General features: G+C 39.9%; 1 protein-coding gene across 1 annotated transcript in view; it reads left to right on the top strand.

Moving 5' to 3' along the window:
- LOC145779892 (uncharacterized) overlaps positions 1–16335 on the top strand; it is a 122071-nt gene that overhangs the window by 46876 nt on the left and 58860 nt on the right. The window lies entirely within an intron of this gene.

The raw sequence follows: 16335 nt of genomic DNA, 5'->3' as shown, positions 1-16335 counted from the left end.
ACGCACTGTCCTGATCATTCTCTCCCAGCAACCTCCAAAATGGCTGGCTGTGGGTGGGTTGAAACTCCATTCTATGGCGTTTTGCCGAAGATAATCATGTATCTGAACCACGTTCCATTCGGCTATTGCTTCTCGCAACAAACGTTCGCCACCGACAAAATTGGTACCATTGTCTGTGTAGATTTGGGACACTGGTCCACGTCTTGAAATAAAACGTCTCAAAGCATTGATAAAGGAGCTGGTTGTCATATCAGGAACAAGCTCGAGGTGAACAGCTCTACTTGTCATACAGGTAAATATACAGCCATAGCGCTTGTGTTCGGTGCGCTTCACTTTGACGCGCAGTGGGCCAAAGAAATCAATGCCACAATGACTAAATGGAGGTTCATGTACTCGCAGTCGGGCAGAGGGAAGATCAGCCATAACTTGTTGACCTAATCTGGCTTCTCTCTTCAAACAAGAGACACATTTACTAATAAAACGGCGAATTATAACTCGAGAGTTCACGCACCAATAACGCTGACGCATAGCATTTAGAGTAGAGGTGACGCCCAAGTGTCCAACATTGCGATGATAATGGTCAATTAATAATCTGGTAAAGTGCGAGTCCTGTGGCACAATCATTGGATGCTTTGCACTGTAACACATGTTGGCGTTGTCAAGTCGTCCACCAACTCTCAGAACTCCTTCAACCAAAATGGGGTCAAGCTTGTGCAAAGCATCTGATTTCTTTAATTGAGCATTTACATTCAAGTTATTTGAGTGTTTGAACCACAAAGGGAATTGATTACGTTGCACATATTTGACGAGTGCAATTTCACTGTTATATAATTCGGTTGCCGAAACTGGTCCATTCACAGCGAAGTTCACTCCATTGCATTTCGATCTCAAATAGTTTTTGAAACGTAACAACCATGCTGTCGACACATTCAGTTTATGTAAAGATGAAAACTAAAGAAGTAATCGATCGGTTGGTTTGCAGTCAACCTCAGATAGACTAGAAAAAACCTTAGCTTCATTGACAGCATCAAAGAGTTTATAAGTACAGGAATTTGGCTTCAGATTATCCAATGGCTTAGGCCAACTCTCTGGGTTTAATTTTAAAAAGTCAGGGCCTTCCAACCACATACCGGACTTTAACATGGCTTCAGCAGTGAGTCCACGAGAAGCTTGATCAGCTGGATTCAACTCTGTGGGGACATATCGCCAGTCGTATACACATGTATGTGCTTGAATTTTTGACAAACGGTTTCGGGTGTAAACAGGAAAACTTTTACAATCTGCCAACAAGCTACGCAACACTGCGGCAGAATCAGACCAAAATATACAGGTGCAGTCATTTAACTGTAACTGGCGTTTAACGTTTTGCGCCATTCTTACGGCATCCAATGCAGCTTCAAGTTCAAGCTGTGGAATCGTGCGTTTCTCGGAGTCGGCTAAAAAGGATTTTGCAGTCACAATGTTACACTGAGCCCTTCCGTCCGAATATATTGCACGCAAATAGCAAACACAACCTCTGGCATTATTAGAAGCATCAGCGAATATGTGCAGTTGCTTCCCAACAATAGGCGTGTTGTTAGACCTCATCTCATAAAAACGTGGTATGCGTACATCACTCAACTGTGCTAGACTTTGAACCCAAGTTTCCCATTTCTTGCTAATAGAAATGGGCACTCTTTCATCCCAGTCCAAAGCCAGCCTACATGTCTCACGAAACAACAATCGTGCGGCTAGAACTACTGGAACGACCAAACCTAAGGGGTCAAACAGGGAATTCATAATAGACAACATTGAACGTCGTGTCAGAATTCTAGCAGGAGGGTTTACGGAAAAGCGAAAGTCATCATCAACTACATTCCAAACTATCCCTAACACTCTCTCTTGCTTGCCGGCCAAGTTCAATTCTTGCATAGGTTTCGGCGCATCTGGTTCTTGAAGGGAGTTAGTCACTTCATTACAAGTGGACACCCATTTTGTGAGATTGAAGCCGCCCAGAGATAAGAGCTGTTTTGTATCACTGGCCAATTTTATAGCAGCATCTTTGTTGTTAGCGCCGGAAAGAAAATCGTCCACATAAAAGGAATTCAACACGTTCTGTGCAACATTAGGGTCAAAAAATTTACCATACTCTCGAGCACATGTGCGCAAGCTAAAGGCGGCACAACTAGGCGATGAACGAGCACCAAACAAGTGCACTCGCATTCGATAAGGGACAGGATTTTGCTTGATGTCGCCATGAGGCCACCATAAGAATCTGAGAGCATCACGGTCTCGCACTGTCACTTTCACTTGGTGAAACATCGCTTGTATATCAGCAACAATTGCAACACGGTGGCTGCGAAACCTCATCAGCACACCTACCAAAGAATTGACAAGATCGGGACCTTTCATCAAATAATCATTTAAAGATTGATCATGTGATTTTGCAGCACAGTCAAACACAATGCGCGTCTTATCCGGCTTTTTTGGATTTATGACTGGGTGGTGTGGCAGATACCATGTTTTATTTTTGGTGTTGATTTCATTTTCAGGCACAATTTCAGCATGAGCTTTTTCAACGTAATCTTCCATCTGTTTCACATAACGTTTGCAAAGCTCATCATCTCGCAATAGCCGTTTTTTTAATGTGGATAGACGTTTTTTAGCCATGCTTTTACTTTCAGGCATTTTAACGGCATCATTTTTCCAGGGAAGAGGTAGCTCATAATGCCCATCAGAATGGACAATATGGCGTTTCATCATGTCATGAGCAATTACATCTTCTTTTGAGTATTTCAACCCAAACTCTGCTGCTTCTTTGTTGTTACCAATCCATGTGAGCAAATCTTCAACATGGGGTACGTCATGTTCCAACGGTGAAGGATACATAGTTCCTTCATCATCAATAATTACATCAGACAGCAATTGAGAATCCTTATAGTCAAATGCTGATGAAAAGAATCCGGAACTGGAAATTTCTTCCTGCTCAGCCAAGGCAGGACCTTTCAATAGCCAGCCTAATGGCGTTTTCACTGCGTCTGGTTACTTTGTTGAGTCAGGGGAGAATCTACTTTCAAGACACCGATGCAGCATCACATTGTCATTGCCTAACAGCAACGTCACATCTCCAGTCACTAAATTAGGAAAAGAAACATCATGCAAATAATCTAACTCACTCAACAAAGTGGCATCAGGCAGATTGTTGGGTTTGGCTGGAATCTCATCCAACACAGCAAGGCCATTAAGTTCATATTCTCCTTCTTCTACCAAAGGAAGCACAGTTAAATTAACAGATGAAGTATTAATAACTTCAGGGTGGCTAGTGGTGAGAGTTCTTAAAGTAAACTGAGTTTCCACATTATCAGCACAACTCACATTCAACTCATCAAGCAAACTTTGTTCACAAAATGATTTGTTGGAGCCGGAGTCCAATAAAGCATAGGTTCGTGTCTCTTTTTCACCACTACGTACCCTTACAGGTACGATATCCAAATAAGGTAAGGAATTCATAGGAACAAGTGAACATTGCATACAATTTCTTGCTTCGGGATTATTCGCTACCATCGAAGCACTTCTTGGGCCAGTGGGAGGCAAGTGTAACAAGCGATGGTAACTCATGCCATGGCATTTATCTAAGTTACATCTCACAGTAAGTTTGCATTGGTTTGCTCTGTGGCCTCGGTATAAACAATTAAAACATAATCCAAGTTTCGATGCAAACATTATTCGCTCCCTAGGAGTTTTTTGTTTAAATAGGGCACATTTATCTAATTTGTGCTCTGCATTACAACAAACACAACGCTTTTGATCAAATTTTGAATGTGGGATGGGTTTGGATGATTCATCAGCTAGAGCTGTCAATACCCGGTGACTACGGCCATTGTCGTTTGTATTACTCCTTACAATTTTTGAAAATAGCATTTTACTATACACTGAGTTAGCCTTCAGTGATTGATGAATAACAAATTCTGCAAAGTCTGAAAATTCAGCCACTCTCCCGTAGTCCTCTTGCACATTCATAGCTTTATCTACCCAATCTTTTCTTAGATCCACAGAAAGTTTATTAACAAGAGAACTAATAAAGTCCACAGAATTCATGGGCGAAGGTGTTCCAGCATCCTCCATTGCCGCCAAGCATCTTTTCATTAAAACTGCAAAACTTTCTAATGCTTCTGCATCATTTTGCGAAATTCTAGAAAAATCTAAAAGACGACGCTCACAACACCGTGAGACAACGTGTGGTTGGCCGTACCTACTATACAACTCACGCCACACCATACTGTACGCTCGAGACTTGTTTCGTTCACTGGCAAGATGCTTCACCTTTTCATAAACAGATTTACTGCAATGTTGGAACAGATAAACCAATCGAAGATCATCATCATAAACTTTATTTGCCACATGGACCTCAAATCGATTTACAAAGGCCCAATAGTCCATGGGGTCACCTTCGAATTTCTCCACAGAGGGTTTGGGGAGAAATCGATCTCCAACTTCAATATGACTACACTGAGGTACAATAGGATCCATGTGATGAGACTGAGGTAGAACAGGATCCATATGATGACGCTGAGATGCAACATGATCTATGTGATGAGACTGATGTGCAACAGGATCCATGCGATGAGAGTGAGGCACAACTGGATCGATATGGGGAGACTGAGATACGACAGGATCAATGTGAGGAGACTTCTTATCCTCTGATTGATAGCAGTCTAGGGTGATATAACTACTCCTTTGCGACATGCTATCCCACAATTCAGCCTCAGCTTCTGCCATTTCAATTTTTCTTTTTATCTGATTTCGTTTCTCAGCTTCTTCCTCATCGAGGTGCTTCAAAGCGAGTTTGGCCAATTCAACTTTTATGCGGCCTTCTCTACGTTTAATACTAATTGAACTATGACTAGAATGATGGCTTTTGGTTGAGTGAGCCTGAGAAACACCTTCAACCAAGCTTTTGGATTTTGAAGCCCTCCCTGTGGAATGCACCGCCACCTCCGAACCAGGCCCATCTGTCCTACCCAACACTTCCCCCGAACCACGCTCTTTTGCAGTCACTTGATCAGCCATGGCCCCCAAACAGATAAATTACACCAAGAACAAAAATACACAATAAGCTACAAAAGCACAAGAATATCAATATAAAGGCACAAGAATAAATTATTGTTCAATCCGCAAGAGAAAGATACCTCTTCGTTTTCGATGAAAAGTTTGTAGACTGAACGAAGGACACCTCTTCGTATCGACCAATATTGTAAACTGAGCGAAGGACACCTCTTCGTCTCGATGAAAAAGTTTGTAAACTGTATCAGCTTCGTGCACAGCGCCGTGGAGCGTGACGCTTGCGTTCTGACAAGATTTTCATTTTTTGTGAGTAAACGCGACCTGGCAACACTGGACACACTCAGTAGATTTTTGCAAAACGGTTTACTGTGGAATAATAATACAACGAACATAAATACATACAACAACGAATTAAGCGGTTACCACCAAACATGCCAGTGCACTTACCAAACTTTTATGTGCTCCACACGTACTGATCACATCACAATTCACAGCCTAATTGTCTTTCAAAGAATAGAATACAAAATAATTAGGCTAACTGTACAGTGCACTGAAACTGAACACACACGGGTTTCACTAACAAAACTACTGTAAAATAAGTTCACTATAAACTTAAGAATTCCCTTACTACCTCAAATCGGCTGCTGATATTTACAGATAAAAAGCTGCACATAAAAAAATATTAGCTAACTTGCTTACAAAACAATTCTGTCATGGTAAACTTCGGAAGGTTTCGCAGCAGCAAACGACGACTAAAATGTGGTAACCGCAAATACGAAACAATAATAAAAAATAAATAGTCTACTACACTGCATATGCATAATAAAGTATCGGTTTTACGCTGACGTTGCAGAAATGGTACAGCAAAGTTTGCACTTAAATATCTTCGGCTCTTCACACATTTAGAAGATGTGCTTACACTGGTATGTTTTAGCATCACTACACTAATACTTTAAGCCAATTTTTGAAATTATTTTATTGAATTAATGCATATTGAAATACGACTAACAAAATGCGCTCGAAATGTGTCAAAAGTGTCGTAAAAGAGCGATAATTTTTAGTACACAAAAAAAATTTATGTTTTTAAAATAAGGTTTTAAACACTTTATTTAGAGTTCAAATGACAAGAAAATTCATTTTTTGATAGAAAGTTGCTTTTGAAATGCGTTTAGAAAGGCTCAAAGTAAGCGTTGCAGCAACGCAACGTCAGCAGTTAATGGGTTAAGGAAGAAGGCTTTAAAACAACCTGAACTTCGTGATTTCCTTACTGACACCTTGAAAGATCTTAAATCTAATGGCTATATTGAGCGTGCTGGTGAAGCAGAAAATGTCAAGGGATTTGAATGGTATTTACCATACTTCGTGACGTCACAATTAAAAAAGCGCATTGTTTACGATAGCAAGTCTGAATTCCGAGGAACTTGTGTTAATGATGTAATGTTTTCAGGTCCTGACTTGTTAAACCCTCTGGTAGATGTCTTGGCTAGATTTTGGCTTGGTAGGTTTGGTCTCATGGCTGATGTGACTAAATGCTTCTTTCAAATAAAGTTACCTGAGTCGCAAAGGGATTTGTTTCGTATATTGTGGTTTGAAGATGATGACCTTGAAAATGGTAGAATGGTACCATTTCGTTTTTGTGTACACCCTTGGGGTATAAAGAGTAGCCCATATATCGCTTGCTTGGCTATAAAGAAAATGATCAAGCAGAATCCCAGCGGTGCTGGTGAACTAACTCTCTGCAATATTGCAAATAATATGTACATGGATGATTTTATATTTTCGGCTGATAGCTTAGAGCAGGGGTCGGCAACCTTTCTTCAGTCGCGGGCCAAAACAAAATTGCGCAGATGTCAACGGGCCGTACAAGTTTTCCATTTGCACTTCCGTTTTCTTTACTTTTCATAATATTGTTAAAATTGGCGTTCTTATCAGAGTATCTCCATATTTAGCTACTATAGGCTTTTATAGATTAATATAAAGAAAAATAGTAACAATTGGTAACGAAAAACACCAAGTACTTTATTTATTGACAGCACAACATTAATGTGATATTTGATGTTGTTTCCTGCTAGAAAGTTTCTGAAGGTCAGGTGATAGGTTGGATGAGGCAAGAATCATAACATCTTGCAAGTGGTCATCAGTAAGTTGTGTTCTCAACTTGCCGTTAAATATACGGTTAATTGACTATTACTAACGCAACTCATGTAGCCTGCAACTAGCATGCAGTAAATAGGTTAATTTAACCGGACTTCAAGGTAAAACTGCCAAGTACCTTGATGCTACCTTCTGCAAGCTTAAGCTAAATTTTGCCCCAAACCTAGTTTACTATAACAAAGCGACCCGTGATCGATAGGTCGCGGGTACAAAGGCGCTTTGTGATAATTTCCTATGCTTGGTGGATTCTAACAAGTAGCAAATTCTTCAAAGACAAGAATCACTTGTTGAAAAAAACGGAAAAATGGAACTGGGAGTAAATTATAACTCTAAAAAATAAAGTAATTTAAAAGTCTGGACCGGCTGTCACTAAAAAGGCCAATTCCTGCTTCCTAAGCTACACATATTTCTAAATTATCAACCTTCAAACAAACTAATTCTTAAAACTTCAAATCTATCAAACTATCTGTCAGGCTTGCAACGTCGCTCTCTCTAAAATGCAGTTCGCAGAGAAAGAATATCAAGGAAATTCAAAATGGCGACAATGCCCTAACTAAGCATTGTTGCGGCATAAGTACACAGGCTACGTGATTACAAGTGAGCGTTACGGATAAATATGGAAAAGTAAAAATTGCGAAAGTTTTACATAACATTTAGTAATCTTAATTCTGTTATGTAAAACCAAATGGCAGCATAAAATAATGGGATGTTCGTTTTGGCCCGCCAACTACAATTTGCAAAAATGCTGCGGGCCGGATAATTTTGCTTGGCGGGCCGGATCCGGCCCGCGGGCCGTAGGTTGCCGACCCCTGGCTTAGAGGAAGCTCAGCAAATCACTCATGAATCAATCGCCTTGTTTGATAGCCGTGAGTTTAAACTTGTTAAGTGGAGTGCTAACAAGGAGGCTATGATTGTCCTGTCAAATTTGGATAATGAGATGCTTTCACCTTTGATTCGTGACATTGACTTTCAGACTGAAAATATGACTTTGCCATCAGCGAAGACATTGGGTTGTGTGTGGCAAACCGAGTCTGACAAGATGCGTATCGCATGTTCCTTAAAGCCCTTAGCTAAACACACGCGCAGAAGTATGCTCAGTCAGCTTGGACAAAATTTTGACCCGCAAGGCTTTGGAGCGCCATTTTTTCTAAAAGCTCGCCTGATACTTCAGCAATTGGCGATAGACAAGTTTGATTGGGACACCGAGGTCCCTGATAGCTTTGTTAAAGAGTGGGAGTCGTGGCTTCGCTCTTTGGACCTGCTTAAGGATTTTTCGTTACCGAGATGGTATTTTGCAAACTCTGGTGTGTGCAGTCCGGCTGATATTGTTTCATATCAATTGCATGGGTTTAGTGATGCTTCGAATCAAGCTTTCTCTTCTGTTGTTTACTTGCGTAGATTGGTTAATGGAGTTCCTAGCGTGTCTTTCGTTCTGGGTAAATCTACCATTGTTGTAAAAAATCAGTTTTCCTGGCCGATAGCTAGGAAAGAGCTTGTTGCCGCTTTGAATGCAGCAAGACTCGTGAAGCAGGCCTACGAAGCATTGAAGATGCCTGACTGCATTAAATATTTTTGGTGTGAAACTCGGACTGTGTTGCAGTGGGTTAAAAACATTGATTTACGTTTGAATAAGTTTATCACGCGTCGAGTTGAGCATATTTTATTGTTGTCTGGAGCCCAGGATTGGCGTTTTTGCCCTACCGGTATGAACCCAGCTGATGTTGGCACAAGGCCAAATGTTATTGCAAAAAAAGAATTTCGAGAGTTGTGGTTAAATGGTTCTAGTCTTCTCTACCAGTGTGAGGAAATTCCATTTGTAGAGAATGCCACTTCAGTACCTGTCCATAGCCTATATCTTCGTGACGAAGAGGAGTCGCTAGACGCTGGACAGGGTGGCCTTCACAGATTGATCGAGGCCGCACCTTCTTTGTATGTTTTGAAAAAGAGAATCGCTTATTTGGTTGCTTTGGTTAAATTTTTGCACTGTAAAACGAGAAAGCGTAGCTTTGTGAAGCCAAAACTGGATGCATCTTATCTTAATAATGCTTTGGAGTTGACTGTGAAGTTTGTTCAGAAGAGCGTGTATGGTGATGTGGTACATTTAATGACCAAGCGATCGCCAGATGCCCTTGAGGAAGTGATAAAGCGGGGTAGTGTTGGCGCTTCGCAACGTGAGAAGGAACGCTTGAAAGAATTTGCGTTCACTTAAATAATACAGACCTTGTGTAGATGACGCTGGTGTAATCCGCATTGAAGGGCGCTTAAGTAATTCTCCCGAGATCTCTCTAGAAGCAAAGCATCCGATTGTTTTGACTTCGAAACACCCCTTCACTAGGCTTGTTGTACTGTCGCATTATAATCGAAATGCGCACTGTGGAGTACAGCACACTTTGTTGTCTACGCGACAGAAGTTTTGGATCGCTAATGGTAATGCCTCCGTGAAGAGGTATCTTAATGATTGTGGTGTATGTGCGATTGAGAAAGCACGGCCTATAAGGCAGCTCATGTCTGATTTACCTTTGTCTCGCACAACTGTGCATAGGAAACCCTTTTTGATTGCGGCTTAGACTATCTTGGACCTTTAACTTTTGTTGAAGGTAGAAGTCACAAAAAAGCTTGGGGACTCTTGTTTACATGTATGTCATCTCGCGCTATTCATGTTGAGCTGGTTACGTCATTGTCGCTAAGTGATTTTTTACTTGCCTTTACTAGGTTTACAGATTTACGTGGGCAGGTTACTGCTATGTATTCCGATAATGGAAGCACCTTTCAGGCGGCATATAAGAAGTTACCCGAGTTGATGAAATCAATTGAATTTCACAACGCCCTGAGACAGAAGGATATAAACTGGGAATTTATACCTCCGCATGCTCCAGCGCAAGGTGGCGCTTGGGAAGCAATGGTAAAACAATTTAAAATTGCATTTTTTCACATTCTGGACTCTTCAATACGCAAGCCCAATTTCATTGAACTGCTTACGTACACAAGCAGTGCTGTTCGGATCGTGAACGAACGCCTTTGGTACCTTTGAGTGACGACCCTAGGGACTTTACTGTCATCACCCCTGCCTCAATTTTGACTCCATACTTAGACCCATACTGTGCTGTCGGGAAACCACATGATCGTGATCAATTAAGAAGGGATTATCGGTTCAATTTGTCACTTTCTCAGCAGTTTTGGAGTAAATGGATCGATTTTTACTTGGCAGGGCTTCAGGGCCGGAAAAAATGGTTAAAAATGGCCGAGAATTTGGAGCCTGGTCAACTTGTAGTGGTCGGTTCTCTCCAAAACATTGGTAAACGTGGGAAGTATCAACTTGGGAGGGTGCATGAGGTAGTTCTACAAATTAGGAAAGGGAAGCCTGTGGTTCGTAGAGCTAAAGTTGCCGTCTGTAACTATAATGAGAATACGGGGAAAGTGAAAGTAGACTACGTGTTGAGGGATATTTCGTGCATCGCCCCCGTAAAGAACACTTAAGTGTTAAGGTTTGAGCCTGGTTTTGTCTGCGGTGGCCGACACTTGTCTGAGCCCAGAACAGTCGGTTATTATCGCAACCATTGTATATAGCGTCATTTTAGCGTGTACCTATGGTACCAATTTCATGTATCGTCGTGTATTATTCTTATTGTTGTTCATTCTTTGCATGCTCTTTGTGTTTACGTATTAACTTAAACGTGAGTGATTCAAACAATTTGTGTATCGTGTGTTTTTATTCATTGGCTCACAATTGTCCTTAAAATCTTTTTTAGTTATGCCATGTTAGACTGTCATAACTAGGGACCGCAGCATTGTTCCAGCCAATTGTTCACCAAATCAAACGTCATATAAAAACCGTTCAGGTCTACTGAATCTTACGTCATGGAATTTTTCCTAAAAATGAGCCAAGATTGCACCATCGTTCGTAAGACTTGTATCACACCTGTTGAGAATTACTTCACAATGTTTCACTATGACGTCAAGGTAACTGCGTACGTGAGTTTGAGATATTGCAATGTATTCTGGTCATTCGTAAAATGGTTGCTTGAAAGTTGGTCAAATATTTAACTGTTTGCTTAGTGCTGGTCAGCTGGACGAAAATTCCGTCTTTATCTAAATAGTTTGTATTGTAGTGACAGGTTTTTAGTGGTGTATCGCGTTGCACTCCATTTTCGACAGCTTTGAGGCTATTTTTACAGAAATACAATTCTCGAATAGACGTTTCCTGAAGAGTGTTTCTTTTCGGTCATTACATACAGACGAACGGATCTGGGAATCTTATGTTACAATTTTCCCACGAAGAGATTATGGTTTACCGCTGTGACCATAAATAATAAAGACGTGTTGTTGTCAGTTGGAATTTAGAAGCACAAGCATACAAACCTTAAATATATTAAATCCATTTAATAAAAAGTACAATTTGGAACATTGTGCTCATCACAGGAAAGGCACCACTGAAAATCTGATTTTGTTTAATTAATGTCTTTCTCACAGAATTGAATTTGCAGATTTAAACTAAACATATGCAAGAAAAGGTAACACTGGTAAGTGGTTATCTTAAAATAGAAGGGAGGGTAACTTTTATTTCAACTTTAGGCCTAGTTTTAGAATACAACAGGACATTCTACAACCTCTGAAAAAAAATTAAAATTCCCGTCCAAACTAACAATTTAATTCTCAATCTCAATAATCATCTCAATAACAATCAATTACGCCACTATTTAAAGCCGATTTGTTTTGACCAGTAACTTCAAGAAAGAACGATAATGTTACGTCATAATAATTCATTGTTTTGGTGTGACGTCATAACAGCCTACTACCTTACAATATGCTTGGTCTAAACTCTCTACTCTCTAGGGCAGTGGTTCCCAACCTTTTTGACCTTGGACATCCTATCAAAGAGATAAATGGTTTGCGGCACCCTGGCAAAACTGGATCAATTTTATCAGGTTTAATAAGGTTTTTGTTATATTGTTTTCGCATTTCTTCCTCGACTCGCAGTCGTTCTCGTTGTTTAGTTTTTATGTTCTATAATAAGGATCAACCCACTCTCACATATGTACGACATGGAAACCTGCAGCAAAAGCACAATAGCTTTCTTTCCAACGCAAGAATATTCATTTTGAATTTTTATCCAGAACTCGTCGAGAGGCATCTGCTTGTGCATAAACTTAAAATTTCCATTGTTACGAATGTCAATTAATTACTCTTCTTCTTTAAGATTCAAAACAATATGAGAGTCCATCTGGACAAGCTAGAAAAATACTTTTCAATTTTTTCTTCCAATGAATTTAGGTGCTGAGTTATTAATGAGGCAACTTCTTTGTTCTTCATTTCAGAGAAATGTGAAAGCATGTCAAAGTTTCCGTTCTCCACGTTTAAGGACCACATTTGCAGTTTTTAACTCAGTGCTTTCATTTTATCGTTTGAAGTTAAGACAGTTTTATTTTTGCTATTTACGTTATTTAAATGGTCGAAGATATCTACTAAATACGCTAATTTGGAGACCCATTTGTGCCCCGTGAAACGCAAAATAAAATCATGAAACTTGGCAATAATGATACGTTTCAAACGTTTTTATGGAAAAAACAGCAACCAGTCAAAATCTCTTTCACTCTGTTTTTCCTGGGCGAAAAAACAAAGGCATACCACGGATTATCTACTTATCGCCAGCGATTTCCCCACTAAGCGACTCTCCAGGAAGGAGCAGTGAAAAACTGCGAGACGCGAAAATTAATACGCACTGAAATTTGGCTAAAAATAAATAAATTCCGCACTTAACGGGTTAAAGTTAAAACAAAGAATGGGCTGCAGTATTGCAATATCTCAATATCTCGCGGCACCATTGAGCATTGCAATTGGCACCCCAGGGTGCCGCGGCACCCCGGTTGGGAATCACTGTTCTAGGGTCTTTAGAGCAGGGGTGGGCAAGTATTTAGGACCACGGGCCATGTGACTATAGTTAGCACCAACAAACCTTTTTAGCTTCCACACTGAAACTATGACTACATGTAAGCATAACTTGAATAAGTTTGACACTCACAAAGCTTTGAAAACTTTACTAAACGAACTTTTTTATAAATCTGGAAGTTAACTTTTGTGAGATTAACAACCTTGCTAGGCTAGCCCTGCTGCTAGCTACGATTTATCAATCATATGATTAAACAAAATTTATACAATTGTTTGATTGTGACGGCACAATAAACCAAATTAATAATGCTTAATTATGGCATTACAATAAACCATAGACTCTACATAACAAAACTTCAATAAGATAAAATGATTGTGTGTGCAAACCATAGACTCCTTAAGTTTAGGGCTGGAATGTTACGATCTTGGGGTTTGTAACTTGAGTCTGAAAGATTAACTTGAGTTCTGGGCTGAAATGACTTCTAGAGAAGCTAGAAACACAATCTTGGAATCCATATTATGGTTTTTGAGGATGACGAGTTCAATAGTGTTACTTTCAACACCGTTTGAGATCATTTTCAAGGTCAAAATATTATATTTTAACGTCAAATTCGAATGCTGTTACAATTCAGTTATAGGAAATGAAAATAACGCGTTACGATACGTCGAAAATACGTAGATCATGCGCAATAAAATTTTGTCATTAAGTAAGCCTTTTTCCAAGTGGACCCAGCGCGTACAAAGCTGATAGATATGTCAGACGTTTAACACAAAGCAAAAGCCAAATTAGTTATCAATTTGTACTCACATGAAGCAATCTCTTTCAAGTTGCTTATCCGAATTCTACAAATCTCGGCTTACTGTATAAGTCCGAACTCGCTGACAAAACGATGTCACAAACCAAGTTCACAATTGAGCAGAACTCTTGCCCCACATTTCCAGTTAATCAATCGCAGTTGATGAATCGTCAGGAAAAAGCTGCTATGCCGTCAAAAAGGACATTTATCAATATACTGCTATTTGTAAACATGTGAACTTTAAGCAGCTTAGGCAGTGTAGAGAAAATATCTTACACAACCCAGGTAGCAAAAGCTGTCATTTTTACATTCATTCAACGTCTGTAGACTGCAAATCAATAGAAAAAGTGCGGATTTTGCTAGCTGGGAATAGATGCAGTAGGTGCACGATATCATGTTTCGTCACAGACTTCTTTCAAACAGTTTTGCTTTAAGAGTTAGACGCAAAAATGGGCAAAAATTACCAAAATTCTGTAATTTAACTTTAAAATATAATATTTTGACCTTGAAAATAACCTCAAATGGTGTTGAAAGTAACACCATTGAACTCGCCATCTTCAAAAACCCTAATATGGATTCCAAGATTGTGTCTCTAGCTTTACTAGAAATCATTTGGCCCAGGACTCAAGTTAACTATTCAGAATCAAATTACAAATCCCGAGCATGAGAGGTTCCAGTCCTTACCTTAAGGAGTCTATGGTGCAAACAAGTCAAATGTGTATCTATGGATAAAGGGTCAAGGTACATTCAATTTCAATGGCTGGATGAGCAATAGAATCAAGCTGCCTAGAATTCCACCTGTGTAGCCCTACAGGTTAACCAAAACCGTGCTGCCAAAGCTCTTTCCGGTTTGTGGGTCAAAACACAATTGGAGAAACACGATAGGTTTCAAGAAAAAACAGTTCATTCATTCACGTTGTTTTTTCTTGCCTGGAGTGCAATGCTGTGATTTGTAAGGAGATTTAAGGAAAGACTTTCTGAAAGTTTATTTCGCAGGATTAGCGCATTGTTTATTGTCCTTTGGTAGAGCATTCTCAACAACTACATCGCGTCGACAACCATCCATCGCAACAACTTACTGTTGAGAAGCATTTTAAGCAGCAGTTGTCAATCTGGGGTTTTCGATTGGTTGTTGCAGCAAGAGCATACCAAAAGCAAGTCAATCTACGCTATTAAATTGAAACCAGAAGATCAAATAAATTTATATAGTGCTGTATAAATCCAACTTTATGTTGATACAAACTAACGTAGTCATGTTAAGACATCAAAAATATTACAGCTGATCTTTTATGAACTGCACAAGGGACATTTCTCACCAAACCCCAGCAGTAATCTGCCATCATGTTGCAGTTTCATCGACTTTGATAGCGTTTTTTCATCACTTTGATGTCCTGATGGAAACGCTTGCTCCTTGTTTACGTCGCTAAAGTTCTCTGGAAACTCGCTCAGGCGGCTGTGCAAGCAGTGAACTTTAATGCTCAACTACTCCCAAGTTGGTGTAGGCTGATGAGCTCCCGTACTATCTCTTTGTAATTGTCAGCTTTCTTACTCCCAAGAAAGTTATGAATCACATCAACAAATGCATTCCAAGCTTGAGCATCGATGGTGGCCATGGTAGTCACGAAGTGCTGGTCCTTGAGCAAAGGCAGAAAAATTTTGAGCATATTTGACCAAAACAAGATCAAATCGATGCCTGGATCCGAAAGTCATGTTTAACTTTTATATCATCATCATCACGTGCCTTCTCCGATCTGAAGGTTGGCTGTCATTTTCTTTCAAAAGTCACGTTCTTCCGTTACTCTTTTTGTATTTCTAATGCTTGACAAATCAGCCCACTGTATCACGTCATCTCCCATGTTTGTCTCCTTCTTCCCCTGCACTTATTTCCTTCCACCATACTTCCTTCAATAACCAATTGATGTAGCTGTCCTGCCCATCCTCTCAAAATATGTCCCGCAAATTTCATCTTTTGTTTTGCTAAGTCGTTTGCCTATCTACCTTGCACTCCAATTCTATTCCTAATTGCTTCGTTTGTAATGTGTTTTTTATATGATATTTTTAATATTCTTCTGTAGCACCAGAGTTGAAAAGCATTAATTTTTTTGTGAGTTTCTTTGCTGTAGGTCCAACTTTCACTTCCATATGACATGACTGGATTGATGTAACAAGATAGAAATCTCAGTTTTAATTATAAATTTATATTTCCTCTTAAAATTTCCTTGCATTTCCAAAATGACGCTTTTGCTTGACCGATTCTTCTTTTTACTTTTAACCCTTTTTCCTGGGACGTATTTTGGCCAGTTGACTTGCGGACGGGGGGTCGGTTCGACACTAGCACTTTAAGCTCGTGTAACTCAAAAACTACGCAAGATAGATCAATCAAATTTTCACATGGTCTAGATCAGGGGTCACCAAATGGCGGCCCGCGGGCCGCATGCGGCCCGCCTCGCTGTAT

Source organism: Aplidium turbinatum, chromosome 1 (assembly GCF_918807975.1).
Source record: "Aplidium turbinatum chromosome 1, kaAplTurb1.1, whole genome shotgun sequence".
Taxonomy (NCBI): Eukaryota; Metazoa; Chordata; class Ascidiacea; order Aplousobranchia; family Polyclinidae; genus Aplidium; species Aplidium turbinatum.
Note: the sequence above shows the minus strand (reverse complement) of the source record. Positions and strands in the feature narration are given on the sequence as shown.